This window comes from Lissotriton helveticus, chromosome 1_1, assembly GCF_964261635.1.
Source record: "Lissotriton helveticus chromosome 1_1, aLisHel1.1, whole genome shotgun sequence".
Taxonomy (NCBI): Eukaryota; Metazoa; Chordata; class Amphibia; order Caudata; family Salamandridae; genus Lissotriton; species Lissotriton helveticus.
In genome coordinates, this window is record NC_136057.1 from 1180992772 (window position 1) to 1181008615 (window position 15844).

Consider the following 15844-nt stretch of genomic DNA (forward strand, 5'->3'; position numbering starts at 1 on the left):
TGCTGTTTCTCTTTTGTCCAGTAAGGTACGGGTGTCTGTTGTGGCGAGGAGGGCGGTGTCCGTACTGTTTTTTTTTCTGAAGCCGGATTGGGACAAGTCGAGGATGTTCTGCTCTTCGATGAATGTGGCGAGTTGGCTGTTGATGGCTTTCTCTATGACTTTCGCTGGGAACGGGAGCAGGGAGATGGGTCTGTAGTTTTTGAGGTCGGTGGGGTCCACTGAGGGTTTCTTCAGGGGAGGGGTTGATATCGGCATGTTGCTAGTCGTCAGGGAGCAAGGCGGTTGCCAGGGAGCGGTTGATGGTGTGGCAGAGCATGAGTGCAATGGTGTCGGTGGCTCTGTCGAAAATGTGGTGGGGGCAGGGGTCCGTAGGGGCCCGGAGTGGATTGACTCCATTCTCTTCAGTGTGTCTTCGGTGGTGAGGGCTGTCCAGTTGTCGATCGCTGGCTTCCGGGTGTCGGGGGTGGTTGGTGAGGGTTCAGTGTGTTGGTTGTCTTCGTCTAAGTTGTCGTAGATGGTCTTGATTTTGTGGTGGAAAAAAGGTGCTGAGTTTGTCGCAGAGGTCTTGTTAGGGAGGGATGTCGGTGGGCTCGCTGGTGGGTTGGGCGAACTCCTTGATGAAGTTGAAGAGTTCTTTGCTGTTGTGTGCATGAGTGGAGATTCTGTCTTCCATTGCTTTTTTCCTCGTTTTTCTGATGAGTTCGTGGTGGGCGTTGATGATGGCTCTGAAGTTGTTGTGGGCTTCTGTGGATTTTGTGTTCCTCCAGGCCTTCTCGAGGCAGCGGCAAGTGCGCCTGGACTCTCAAAGTTCGGTGGTGAACCATCTAGCTTTCTTGGCGTGGGTGTTGTTGTTTTCCTGAGAGGGGCTATGGTGTTGGCGCTATCGGAGATCCATCTGTGCAGGGTTCGGGCTGCGGTGTTGGCGTCGTAGTTTTCCGCGATGGTTGGGGTGGAGTTGCTGAGTGAGGTTAGCTGGTAGTCAGTGATTCTGGTCCAGTTTCTTCGTGGGAATAGGTGCTGGTGTCTGTGGATGGTGGGTGTTCTGAAGGTGAAGTGGACGCATCAATGGTCAGTACATGGTAGTTCGGTGGTGTGACTGAAGGTGATGGAGTTTCCTGTTGTGAAGAGGGGGTCGAGGGTGTACTGCTGAGTGCGTGTGTTCGGTCACGATCTGGCGGAGTCCAATGTCGTGGAGGGTGTCCAGGAGGGATGTGGTGCTGGGGTCCAGCTGGTTGTCGAGGTGTATGGCAGGACACTGAACGGGTACCTGAGCCCTGATTGTGTATTGTGTACCCCGACATAAAATAAAGAATCATTTCTTTCTTTCTGCTTGCAAATCATTCTCATGTTGGCTATAGCTCTGTTCACCTTTGACATCTGTAACAAGGGGCTTATGAGTTGCATTTTGTATAAAATAGAAATCTGCAATAGCATGTGTTTGCACTCATTTAAAAAAGTTCAGCCACTCCCTTCCTGCAGCGAGGGGACATAATTGGCAGTAGGAACTCCTCTTGTCTGCAGTGTATATGCACTCGAGTGTTAAATTGCCCACCTTAATTTCAAAACAAGTGTTTCTAATCTTCTCTTTTGGGATATTGTTACACTGCATGACTAAAGTCAGTACAATGGACCATTAAGTTGGGCTGTTCCTAGAATTTGTGTCCCTAGTAGTAAGTGCCTTCTGTGAAAATCGGTATGTTCAAGTGCTATCTTATTACCTGGTGGATGGCAGTGTAAACATACACAAATTAAACTTTACAGGTATTCACTGTGTTCCATAGTAAGAGTTGACTCAGTTTGTAAGATTAGTGGTAAAGGCTCTCGCTGTGGACACAATTTTTTTTTCCACGATAAAAACATAAATAATCCTGTGGTTTCATACTTATTCTTTCACTCACAGTCTTACATTAAGTCTCTTAACTATCGTAAAGGTGGTTTCTCACTAGGGTTTTCTGCGAGCTCCTCTGCCCCGTCCTTAAATACAGCTCCATCAATCTCATATTCAAAAATCGACACAGCTGCTCATACAGGGTGATACCGCATGAGGGGTGGGGCTTTGTGAAGTCCGGCAGACCCTTGGAGGAGCAGGGGGAGATGGTGAAGTGACGCCTCCCTTAAAGCCTCAGCGACGTACCAGTATTGCACCAGTCATTTCTGAGCACAATGGATGGCCCATGTGGCGAGGGACCCTGTCCTTGAAGGGTCCAGTGACCTCCATGGTCCTCTGTCAACGACGGCAGAGGTACCATGTATGGTGGTGCCGTACCGAAGGCTGTGTGGCGCTACCCTCCAGGTAGGAACCATGAGCCTGGTGAGGATGTAGCTGAAGACTGAGCAGCGAGGTGTGCTAACCCTATTTGTATACTCTGGAATGACGAGACTATCTTTTAGAAAGCTGTGAATACAGAGAAACCTTGCGGCACCACAGACAGGCAGATGATGGAGTAATGTGGGCTGGACATAGACGCACCAACAGCTGATGAGCAGGCTACAACTAATCCGGAATTTCCCCTTGGGGATAGTTTGACTGCGGTAACCCAATAAAGAATTGTCACAAATCAAAAGGCCAAAATATTGCACCATTATTAGATTGCCACATCGGGTTAAAATATGAACCTGAATACTCTTGGTTGTGGGTACTACACTGAGAGGTGAGTGGTGCCCAATTTTATAGTGAGCTTGAATTGGAGACTAAGGTGGTCCGAGTTGCTGTCTGTTGCTTCATGGTGCTGTGACCTGCGATGTTCTGTGTTCCACACAGATTATCATCCTGCAGTGAACATTTCAATACTAAAACGTCCATGATGTTGAAAAACAGGCAGGTCAGGGCACCTCAGGCTAACCAAATAATTAATTGCTCATTGCGTCTGATGAGTATAATCAAAACAAACTTGTCAGTGGCGAGCATGAGCACAAGCAGAGATGTGACCACAGCTGACCTGCTATCCGCTATTAAGGATTCAAGAGCTGCTCTTGAGCAGAATGTAGATTTGGCCACCCTGGAAATTAACTTGGTTTGCGGTGACATTAGGTTGTGGAGAGACCAAAGTCGCTAAAGCATCATTGAACCCAACCCCCTTGTTGCCAAACTGGTTGATATGCTGTCTGGTATCAGACTCCAGTAGGTTATTCAAACCCTATTGGCATAAGGGAGATGAAGACCAAACAAAAAGCGTTTCTTAGCCCCCCCCCCACCCCCCCCCAAAAAGCAGAGGGCCAGTCAGCTGCGTTCTACTTGGACGACTAGAGCCTGGGTACCCTATAGCCGATGGGGCTTTCAAAATTGTCCTTAATCGAAAGGACCCATAGAGTACTGGCCCTAATGACTAGCGGTGAAGCACCAACCTGTGCCATTATTTCCCGTTTCCTAAACATACAAGACTGATGTGATAGTGCAGTCCAAGCATGACAGTAACACAATTCAGCATGAGGCGCTTGCAATCAAAATATTCTGTGACTGTACATCGATTGTACAGTGACAAAAGAAATCTTTAGTGGCAGAGTATACCAAGGGACGTAGTCCTCAAATACATGCTAATATATTCTACCAAATTGAGGTATGTTAAAGATTGAAAGTAAAACTTCTTCCCCTTACCTGAGACAACATGGGACTGGCTAAAGGGCTGAGAGATACCCCACTGGGCCCTGAGGGATGACTCAGCCAAGCGAATACAAGAGAATATCCTGGTAAGCCACATCTAGCCATTTGTGAGAAACGAGACAGATGATGCAGCTTTGTATTTTTCGGTGTGCAAGGTGGATGTGCTGAACAACGGTACTTTAACTGAGGACCATTTAATTTGTGATGGAGTTATCGAGATAATCTGTACATACAAGGTACACAATGCTGAAGATCCCTGCTAATAATGTCAATACTATTAAAAGTGCAGGGTGGCATCACCTCACCTTAGAGGGGGAAAACTGGAGAGGGGCTACGGTTTCTCTTCTGCCCCTAGTGACATTGCTGCTGACATGATTGGGCACTCCAAGGATATGCTGGACGCTTTGTTGGCACTTGGAGAGCTTTTTGCAGTATGGAATAACTTTCTGTCATTGCTGGAGGCCGGGTTCTACTATTTTTTATTTTTTATTTGTTTTGTTAGACTGGGGTTGGAGTTTGGGTTTATTGAATGTACGGATAAGTGTCCACAAGGTTTTTAAAGCTTTTATGACCTATACCAAGGGAGGATGCCATTTATGTATTGAACTGTATTGCCTGGTATTTCTTGCAGTTCAAGATCGATTTTGGCGACCCGTGAGAGTTGTTATGCCCCACTGCAGTTAAAGATTAAAGAGCATGCCTAGGATGCCTATGCCTACTCTCCTACTGCTGTCTGTTTAGAAACGGCTAAACAGCATGCTGAAACCAATTAGAATGCTAACATAGAATTTACGAGGCGTTAACAATTATATTATCAGGGGTGTGGAATTTAATAAAATATCTACTAGTCCATAGGGCAGGTAGCTCCATAAATCTATTTGTCCTGTAACAAAATCCACTTGTCACTTTGGTGCCATGTAGTGTGGCAACAAATTATGGCAGCAATCTCATTATATAAGAGCTCTGATATAGCCTCTCTGATTATGCCAGGGCTCATACCATAGTACTGTTTGAATACTTGCAATCGCATTATGTTGCCATATTTCCGCAGATCTACATGCTGAAGGTAGCTATAAGTAATAGTTCCAGAGTTAGAATGCCCATTTGAGTCTGTGCAAACCCACCAACTTGCATGTTTTAAGCGTTTTCAACAACTCTTCTCTAATCAATATGTTTGAAATTTACTCCTGACAATGGCAGACGCAAACCTTCTTCCAGAGTAGGGGGGAAAAGGTGGTTGGAGGGAAAGTGAACTTGCAAACACTCAGATTTTCGCATGAGCAAATCTACACATGCATATTTGCTCATGCTAAAATGCAGTTCACAAATATTTTCTAGGAGTACAATTTCTTGTCCAACTTCTGTAAATTGTTGGGAATTCACATAAGTCGTATTGCTACACTTAATGAAAGGACATATACCATGGGTGTACTTTTGAGACTTTCTTTAATAATCGGTCCCCTAATTTGGTCTGATGTTGACCATGACCTTTTGTGTTTATAAAAATTCTGTCTCTCTGTATCGGCTGGCTTCACTGTGAGTGACAGCATGCTGCTCTTGCACAAGGGGTGAAAATTGCAAAAAACACAGTTGATGGACAGAATGTAGAACAATGTCATACATTCACCCCAGTACAAGGATCTGGGCCTAAATCCATTGTTTTTTTGCACTCCACACCACCCTGGGTTAGGCACTGGCTATATGCAAATCAGCTCTGACCCTGTGCCTCATGGGAACAGTCCAGTCCGAACTACCAAGCCATGTCTTTCCCAGACCGGAATCAAGCATCCAAGGACCGGTTTCTGGCTATCAGCCTTCATCAGCCTGGATAGCTTGACTCCAGTGGTGTGGAGAGCCTGGGACTCACGTCTGAGCATACCCAGCACACTCGGGGTGAAAATTGCAAAAAACACAGTTCAAGCTATCCAGGCTGATGAAGGCTGATAGCCAGAAACCGGTCCTTGGATGCTTGATTCCGGTCTGGGAAAGACATGGCTTGGTAGTTCGGACTGGACTGTTCCCATGAGACACAGGGTCAGAGCTGATTTGCATATAGCCAGTGTCTAACCCAGGGTGGCGTGGAGTGCAAAAAACCGATGGATTTAGGCCCAGATCCTTGTACTGGGGTGAATGTATGACATTGTTCTACATTCTGTCCATCAACTGTGTTTTTTGCTCTTTCACAAGGAGCACACCGGCACTCAAAGTAGTTTTGTTCAGTGCCAATAACTACTGTGGCAGTGTGTGCTTTTTGAGACCAAAAACAATTTTTGCTTTTGCCAGTGTTTGTTATAATGGTGAGGGCCCGGCAGCTCCCACACCAATAAGGTTATACAAAAACCAGGCCAAAACAAGTCTCACATTAACAAAAGTAAAAAGCTCACCACCAATTTCAGACCCACTGGCTTTCCCAATGCTTGTTTATTTGTTTCCTATAATCTTATTGAAACTGGTGACACTAATCTTCCATTCTGAATATTTTTGGTAAATACTAGCATGCATCAACACATGTTACTAAATGATGCTGCAAAGAAATGGTACCTGAAATGTTACAGTAGTTTAGCAAAATGTTTTTTTTCTGATTTAATTTTTTTATGAACATTTTATTTTGAAAACAAAGAATCATCAATCTTGCTTTCAAGCTTCTGCAAATATTTGCATCAAATCAGAGCGCATGCTGGGAGCATTATACATAGCCTCATATTGCTAAACTTTAAAAACGTGTGTACACATTTTAATACTGGAACCACTGTCAGTAGTGAAGCCAGAACTTACATTTACTTGGAGTGCTCACCCTAATAATAAAGGCTTCCAATGTTTGAACAGCATTAACATATGGACAAAAATATTACCTTAACTGCAGACGGTGCTCTTCCATAATCCATAATGTGGTACTGCAAACTGGCAGCCAAAGTGTTTGTGCTGCAGGGGGTTAGGCCTATTTGTCCCAAGGACAAAATACACATGAAAACTTGTTGCCCTTGACCCCAAACAATATGTCCTGGGCGTCGGGCTATAGGAATTGCACATCCCTGTGTGTAACCTTGAGCTGGTAGTTGCCAAGAGGGTCTTTGCCAAATACTGTAGAGTCCCACATTTTAGGCACACTTTCAGCTACCCTGAAATTACTCTGCTCTCTAAGGAAACACATGGAGAATTGGAGGGCGATGTGAGGTACACCTTGGCGAACGTATGATCGATGTGAAGTGGTGCAAGGTACTAGTATAGACTGAAGTGGTGTCAAGTAATGCTCACTTTCAATATATTTGAAATTTTACATAGAATATGCTACTTTGGCTATATTGAATAAAATCTACCTGAACAGTGTGTGTACCTGTGTTAGATGTTCTGAGGCGAAAACAGACTACATCAGGGATGTGGAATTTAATATAATATCGACTTCTTCATGGGCTAGATTGCTTCATAAATCTACTTGTCCAGTAACAAAATCCACTTGTCCCTTTTGTGCCATGTAATGTGGCAATGCATTATGGCAGCAATCTCATTATATAAGAGTCCTGATATAGCCTTTTGAGGTCTCGTGGCATTAACCGCGCAAAGCGCGGTCTCGCCAGAGACCTATTGTGAGCGACTCCGCTTTCCAGGAGACAAGAGCTGTCCACGCGCATCTTCCAAAAGGCGATCGGAGCAGGCCTCCTGGGAAGCGCAAACATACACAGGCACAACACCCCCTGTTTACGCATGCGCACACACAGAGACACACACATGAGCGCACATGCACGCACACATACAGAGACACCCCCTGCCGTCGCACACATACATACACACACACACGCACTCACACACACACACACACACACGCGCACCAAGACCCCCCCACGCCCCCTACAACTAAGGCCCACTTACCGCCACTCCGGACATCTGCAGCCTCCGCGGGACTCTCCCTCGGGCATGGGAGCCCAGCGTCACCGCTGCTCCTCTGGCCAGGCACTCCGTGGGCGCGGGCTTCACAAGATGGAAGTCCCGCCCCACGACAGGTTTCGTTTTTGTCTGCGTGCGCACGTCTTGTTTCCATTATGTGACTGGACAGCAAAAGCTCTGGGCTCAAACGGACAACTGGATAAAATAAGGCCCGTCACCGTGATAAAAGTAAGTACATGGGTACACAGTGTTAAAATGTAATGGGTCATTGAGTCTGAAGTCACGCAAGATATTTCTTGTTTGCATTTATTTATTACACACAGGGCCAACCTGTCGTCGCTTTATTGCTTTTAAAATGAACAGCGTGGAGCTTGCTGAAGAGCTCTGCAGTGATTTACTGGGGGTTTGTTAAATGCAGCTCTGCGCTCAGGTACAACCTTTCCATATGAAATATTCGGTCTTATAATGAGGTGAAAGATAAATGTGGCAAATTTACCTTGTGAACGCAGGCTGTTAACCAAGGTATCCTATCGAGGACAAAAGTGAGACGAAATAGCACAGAAAAGAAAATCCTTATGAGCCAGAGCACGGAGAGACACACACAGGCACACACACACACAGAGACACACACAAGTGCACATACATGCACACACAGACACACACCACACACTTTACCCTCTTTTGTAGTCACATCTTTAACCCCTAATTAAAGGATTCCACGAGTAAAACGTTTTCCCAGCACTGAAACAACATCCCTTACCAAGCCTCCAGGTCCTATTCACCCGGCCTCATTTGCCTCGGTCCCCCGCAACCACTACACAACCACGGCGGCCGCTCATTTCCCTTCTTGGCTGCTCGTAATTTAAAGACCCTATGCTCTCTACCTGTGGCTACCATCTCTAAATTTCAAGAAACAGCTGAAGACGTGATTTTGATTAATATTCTCGGCTCCGATGTTTTCTCCAATCGAGCCCAGTACTTTGATCTTCAGTGCTAGGAAGGCGGGGGTGATGCTTTCCAAACCCAAACAACGCAGCGTGCTGGCGAGTTGCGCAATCTAGTTGTATTGTGAAGCTGTTGTAGGGCTGAGGCATGGGTGCACAACAAGTGGACCCAAGAACGTTTCAGAACACCCGCCGCGCCTTTTGACAATGTTACGACTACTTCTCCCTAACTAATATTCATCTGCGGAACCACAATCAAAAGGAGTTCGATAACCGTATGTTTGGTAATATGAACACCCTTCGATTCCAGGGAGGAAGCATTGAAGACATGGAGCAGCGTTGTGGTCCCGACTCGCACTAGTTTACACTAACGCTCGCAATTGTGCCCCATTCACTTCGGGTGTTCAATGGCCAACAGTAATAAAGAGGGTTTTCAGTGATTTGTCCATTAAACTGCCGCCGTCAAACGCCCCAATTTCAAGTGTTTCCCTGCCTTTGGCTAAAGGGAGGCAGAGGACTAACAGTCGTCAGACAACAAGTACGGACGTTCAGCCAGTTAACTCTGCTTCTTTAAACAGTCCTGGACAGGGCATATATGAACCCGACAGGGGGTGAGGGATGACCGGAACAAGCCGGAAGGGTATTTATTCTCCCTTATCAATAACAGCACACGAAGACTACTATGTGCAGACAAACCATGTGCAAAACCATGCTCAATGGTGTCTATGATGAGGGGCAGATTGGTTCGGAATCTAGCTCACAAGAGAATGCAGGCGGTCGTGGGCATACTAGTATCGTCTAAAAATATGCTGCGAAAATGCTGACATTTTTCGCTCACTGAGATGCGTGCTGCCAGCGACTATACTAAACCTGTGAAACATCAGTAATCTGGACAAACTTGCGTGCATTGTAGATTCTGGAATTGCTGTGTATTAAAAAAGGACCACGGTACTAGTACCTTGGTGAACATTTCCACAGCCCTGTTTGGCTAGCCATTAGGTTCCTCGTTCGGTTTGGCGGGGTTGTGATTAGCGTCCCATTACAAAGCGCGCCATTGTCCACACATTTATTTTTTGTGTTTTAAGGACTGTGAATTGTTAGATCTGTTTCTTCTCGGTGCATGTATGACTACAGTGCTAGTAAAATGTTTGCATTGAACACAATCTGAAACTGACGATTCCGTGAAAGGTGGGGTTGAAACATTTCTTTGACAGCTTGTATTCGGTCATACCCACGAAAATACTCCAGTTTTATCAATCAACATTGTTTCTTAGAAATAACGTGAAAAACCTAACCCTCCTCTTAACCCCACGCTTTGAGCATGGCCCTAATATTTAATCTTGCATAATTGCAAATAAAAAAAAAATAAATTAATGCAAAGCGTAACTCAAACTTTAATGCTGCAAGACCTATTGCATTGTAAATGCTTGTTGATTATACCAGGGCTCATACCATAGTAGGCTTTGAATACTACCAATTCCCTTATGTTGCCACATTTCCGCAGATCTACATACTGGGGCGAAGTCCGTGGTAATAAATACTTCCAGGATTGGAATGCCATTACGAGTCTGTACAAATCTACTAACTTGCATGTTTTTAAGGGTTTTCACCAACGCTTCTCCAATCTCCCTTACTGAGAAAGGTTGGGAATTTACCCCAGATTCTGGCAGACAAAAGGTTGGGCAAAAAAGTGGTTGGAGGGAAAGTGAACTTGCACATGCACTTTTTGCTCATGCTAAAATGTAGTCCACAAATATTTTCTAGGAGTACTATTTCTTGGCCTACTAATGTAAATTCATGTGAATTCACGAAAGCCATAAATCTGCCCTTAATGCAAGGACATGTACCATGGGTGTACTTTTGAGACTTTCTTTAATAATTGGGCCCCTAATTAGGTCTGGCGTTAAATATGACCTTTTGTGATTATTAAAATTCGGACGGTCTCTCGATTTCTGTCTATCGGCTGGCTTCACTTTGGGTGACAATTCTGCTCTTTCATAAGCACAGAAAGTAGTTTTGTTCAGTGCCAGAAACTACTGTGGCAATGTGTGCTTTTTGAGATCAAAAACAATTTTTGCTTTTGCTAATGTTTTGTTTATAACGGTGTGGGCCTGGCAGCTCCCACACCGATAAGGTTTTACAAAAACAATGTCCAAATAAGACATACAGTGACAAAACCAAAAGGCTGACTACCAATTTCAGACCTACCGGCTTTGCAAATGCTTATTTATTTTTATATTCCCAAAATGTAATTGAAACTGGTTACACTTATTTTCTATTATGAATATGTTTCGGCAGTACCAGCATACATCAACACATTTTACTAAATGATGCTGCAAAGAAATGGTATGTAAAATTTTATAGTTTATAGTTTATAGTTTCGCAAAATGTTTTTTTTTCCCTATTTGCATTTTGTTTGTGAACATTTTATTTTGAAAGCAAAGAATCATCAATCTTGCTTTCAAGCTTCTACAAATATATGCGTCTAATCAGAGCATTCTGAGAGCATTATACATAGCCCCAATATTGCTAAAGTTTGAAAATGTGTACACATTTTTATACTGGAGCCACTGTCAGTAGTGCAGTCGGGCTTACATTTACTTAGAGTGCTCACTCTAATAATAAATGCTTTGCATGAATGAACCATAAGTACAAGTTTGAACAGCATTAACACTTGGATCAAATGTTACCTTAACTGCAGACAATGCCCTCCTCTGATCCATAATGTGGTATTCTAAACTGGCAGTTAAAGGGGTTGTGCTGTAGGGGATTGGGACTACTTTTCCCAAGGACAAAATACATATGAAAACTTGTTGCCCTTGATCCTAAACAATATTGCCTGGGTGTTGAGCTATGGTAGTTCCACATATTGGCAGTGTAGAAGGGTGTGGGGTTACTGGAACAGAGTAAGAAAAAGTCTACAGCAGACCCTCCACGATTAAACATTGGGTATTGGGATTACACACAGCAAAATAAAGGGAAAATGTGACCCAAATGACTGCTTTATCCCAGCACATTTCAAAGAGGCTTATTACCATACAAAAGAAAGGCTCCTCTTTCTATGGGTGGTGCACAGATCTAACTTGTGGCTACTTGCTGAAGAAATGCTAATGAAATGTGTTTGAACAGACAATAGAGTGGTAGAGGACAGCACAGATTGGAGAGACGTGTATGAGAATTTGACAGACAGAGAGACAGATTTAGAGTTAACAGAAGAGGCGAGGTTGAGGCAATGTAAGCTGGGAGGGAGCCAGTTTGCAGGAAAAGAGCCAGCTTGCAGAAAAGGAGCCAGTGGGGCATTGAAGTCGTGTTAGACAAGTAATCAGATTCAAATGTAAATATTTTCTAACTGCACAATGGGGGGGGGGTGAGGACTCTGATATGTTTATTTTAATTGCATTATTACAAATATTAAGTGTTAAAGTCTTACCTTTGCTCTACCTTGATGTATCAATCACCCTTACCCGTGTATACTTCTACTTTGTGGTTGGTAAAGTGCAGAAGTGAAAGTTTAAGATTTGCATCTTTTTTTTATAACCAAGAAAATGTCTGTCAACGGACACCTCAAAACATCATTTAAGTTGTCTGTGACTTTTTATAGGTGACCTCCTAGAAGGCTTTGAGTCAGATGGATATTTTCTGTCCAAATACTTTTTACACATCTTTCTTGTCTACGGTCCAGTTTCTTTAGTCATTTTGGGCTCCTCTTTGGTACACAGTATCCCTTCAGGAGAATCTTATGCACTATAAAAAGGTATCCAATAGTAAATCTGGACGTTTTCTAAGGCGTGGTAGTGTTTAAGCGAACACCCACCTGTGTCTGATAATACTTTGTCAACTGTTATGCCCCACACCACTGCTTGACCACAGAACCCATATTCCTACATATGACACTGTTACTCCTTGACTATATGAATTTGATTCCTTCCATGGTCTCCCGCAGGGCAATCAGTTCAAGTTGACATAATGGATACTGACCTCACACAAAACACAATCATACTACTTGCTCTACCTTAGCCACCTGATAGTTACCAAAACAATGCCTGGGACCCCACCCCAAGTTAAGATAGTATCTTAGTATGGTAACAGACAGGCTTGAGGTTAGTGAAATAGTTCACCAGCAACTGTATTAGTACTTCATTCCATAGATTAAAACTCCATGCAGGAAGTTGTTGTAGAGTCCTCTCTTGCGCAGCATATGCGAAGATCAATCTTCATCACAAATACAGGGCCATCCTCTTTGCCGCATTATATCATACATTAACAAGCATTTGCAATGCAATAGGTCTCGTATTTGCGAGATTTTGAGAGCTACTGGCATTCTAAATGACAATGCCTTTAATTTATGTGTTTTGACAACCTGCAAGCGGTGCATAAAACACGCCCTTTCTACTTGTAGTCCTTGTTGACTTAATAGCGCCAAGAGATTTTGTTTTGGTAGTGTTTGTTAACGCTATTTAAAAATAATTGCATTAATAATGATTATAAATATTAATATGAAGGAGGCTCTTCCTGTACTGAGACTAATGGAAGCTTGTCTGCTACGGTTTGTGCTGTATCCTGGTGTGTGAGAGAAACCAGCAGTGCTGGAATATTCGACGTGAGGGAAGCTTGCACAGCTGCTGCCTGTGTTGTAACTGTTCTCTATGCAGGGGATGGTGTTGGGGTGGGGGGAGTGTGTGTGTGTGTGTGCGCGCGCGCACCCTGCTGCTGCCTGTGCTGCACCGGTTATGCAAGGAATGCTTGCACTGATGCTGCCTGTGCTATATCTGTGCATGTGTGTGTGTGTGTGTGTGAGAGAGAAGAAACAAGTAGAACTTCTGTCTGAGCTTTACATGTTTTGTGTGTGAGTGGCGTTGCGTGTGTGAGTGGTGTTGCGTGTGTGAGTGGCGTTGCGTGTGTGAGTGGTGTTGCGTGTGTGAGTGGCAAGCGTGTGTGACAATGGAAAAAACATGAGATAACCGGCCCCACAGCAGACATGTGTTAGCTCTTGTTAGAGAATAGAAGTCTGGGCAAGGGAAAGTAGCCGTGTTTATTGGAAGTGCAGCAAAGTGGATTCCTGTCGGATGAGGTAACCCCGCTGCCATGTTCACAAGTCATGTTCTGCGGAGCCTTTGTTTGGTTTCAGTTAGATGGAAGGAAAAGAAGAGTGATGCGTGAATGGGCCGTGACTGGCTCTCTAAACCTAGCCGTCGTGAGCGAGATGTATTAGTCATTCTGATGGGGGGGAGGTGTGGGAGGAGCGCTGCTACGGCAACTGCTACGGGCTGGGGAGGGGGAGGAGAAATGAAAGGAAAGGCTGTGTTTGCGGGGAGAGAGAGGGGAGGTGCTGGTGTGGGAGGGGGGAGGTGCTGGTGTGGGAGGACTGCTGCTACGGCAAGGCTGTGTTTGCGGGGAGAGAGAGGGGAGGTGCTGGTGTGGGAGGGGGGAGTTGCTGGTGTGGGAGGAGTGCTGCAAGGGGAGGAGAAGCCCTGGTGAATGCTCGTGCATGTTCACGTGAACTGCAAGAAAACGCCGGGCTGAAAGCCCTTAGTTTGAAGAGGATTTTGCCGACATGAATTCGATCCTATCCATTCCTGCGGAATGGGACAGGCTCGACCTAAAAAGGCAAAACTTTTTTTATTCAGCAAAATTAGTCCTTTCAGTTTCTCTCCAATTATAGACCACCAGATGTTCAAATTACCATGTGTATTGCTCTTTATAACGTTTTGAATGTTACTTATGAATGTACGTGACAATTGAGCATTTCACAGAGGTCTGTTTTTTTCCAACCATGTCATAGCAATTATTTGTTTACAGTTACATTTTTGCCATACTTAATCTTTTAAATTGCAAGCTGTCTATTAAAAAACAAAACCATATAACATAACTATTACATAGCCTAAGCAGGAGGGTGGTCTTTTATATATTCACAATGATGTACTTCATTTGTTATTTGTTCAGTTAGAAATTATCGGGGAATGGACTGCTGAATTGTGGATTGTTCCCTTTTAACTGCATCTTGAAGTCCACCAAAGTTAAGCCAGACACAGTAAACTTGACTGGAATAATGGTGGCCTGCATTTTCAGATCTGGAACTGTATTATCTGGCGAGCCCACTTCTGCATGCACCAAAGTTGTTCTGCCCTTAAGGTAAGGTAATACTTTATTGTTCAGTTAATTTAAACGTACAATATTACCATAAAAATACTGTCATCATTCAATTGTAATACCAGTTTTTCGACTCGCTTAACACCCAACCCAAGTAAGAAAGGAAAGATATAACCTAAGTCATGAATCATGTAATAACATTCTAGATCTTAAAACCACCAAGTATGAAATATAAACATACTAGATTTACCCAATCAAGAGTATTTAAAATAAAAGTGCTTTGGGAATGCACAATGTAATTCATTTATGATATATACGCAGATACTATTTTTAGTGGTGTCGTCTAGTTGTGAATCTGTAATACCGTAAGTGTCCAATTAGTGCAAAATACTCGAAAAAGTGATAGGTGCATATCCTAAATTTGATACTTAAACTATTCTGTTGGCTACCAAACTAAAGAATATAAATATTCTAGCTTAACATGAACAGTCGTGCTTTGAACGTTCAACTTTAAAAGAATGAACAATAAAATTAATGCTTCGTTTGGTCTCAAATACAGATCCTTTAAAAAAGAACAGTTTTGAAGGCCATTACACTGTTCCTGCCAGAAGCACCCCTTTACAATGAAAATAGATGGGTAGTGCAAAATAAGAAATATTTGTCTTAGAATTCGATTCCGCTTAGAAAAACCACTATAATGTGAAAAGTAAAACTGCATGAATAGTCATAGCTTCTGTTATAACATTCGATATAGGAGAATAATGTTTTGTTGTTTAACTTTAGTTCTCCATAATTTGACCCAAAGTAGATGACTGATCAAGTTGCATCTCCAGCACAGTACAAATACCACAGGAAAATTTCCATTATGGCTCAAAATTTGCTAGTTTTAACTCTGTGATACACAAACGTATGGAATTTCCCACAGGACATTGCATCATCCCCATGGAGACTGGCTATAACTGCTTGCTGACCCGTACGTTTGGTGTTTCTAATAAAGAACCGCCTCAACAGCCCTTTCCGTTCCACCATTAGTGTTGGGCAATATGACCAATATTTTCCTTAGGATAGTTACAAAGCTGATAGGAAGTCTCTACAGTCTATCTCCTCCAAACAGGCAAATTAAAACGCATTTACAAATCACCAATTCAAAGACGCAGCAGCGTGAGCTTGGACTTTAGGTCATACAAAAAAAATTTAAATTTGAGGAGACCGTTTGTACCTATTACCATCAATGCATGAGATCTTTTAGACAGCATAAATTTGTCCAATAGGGATGAGATCTTTTTCCCAGATGAATTTATGACTATTGAATGCAGGTTGAAAGAGG

General features: G+C 43.5%; 1 protein-coding gene across 4 annotated transcripts in view; it reads left to right on the forward strand.

Moving 5' to 3' along the window:
- TMEM60 (transmembrane protein 60) overlaps positions 1–15844 on the forward strand; it is a 124458-nt gene that overhangs the window by 6931 nt on the left and 101683 nt on the right. Inside the window, exon 2 of one of the 4 annotated variants that reach the window (XM_078679223.1) lies at positions 14497–14559. The exons of the other annotated variants lie outside the window; for them this stretch is intronic. The gene's annotated coding sequence lies outside the window, so the exon portion shown is untranslated. The remainder of the gene's footprint in view (positions 1–14496; positions 14560–15844) is intronic. 4 annotated transcript variants of the gene reach the window in all.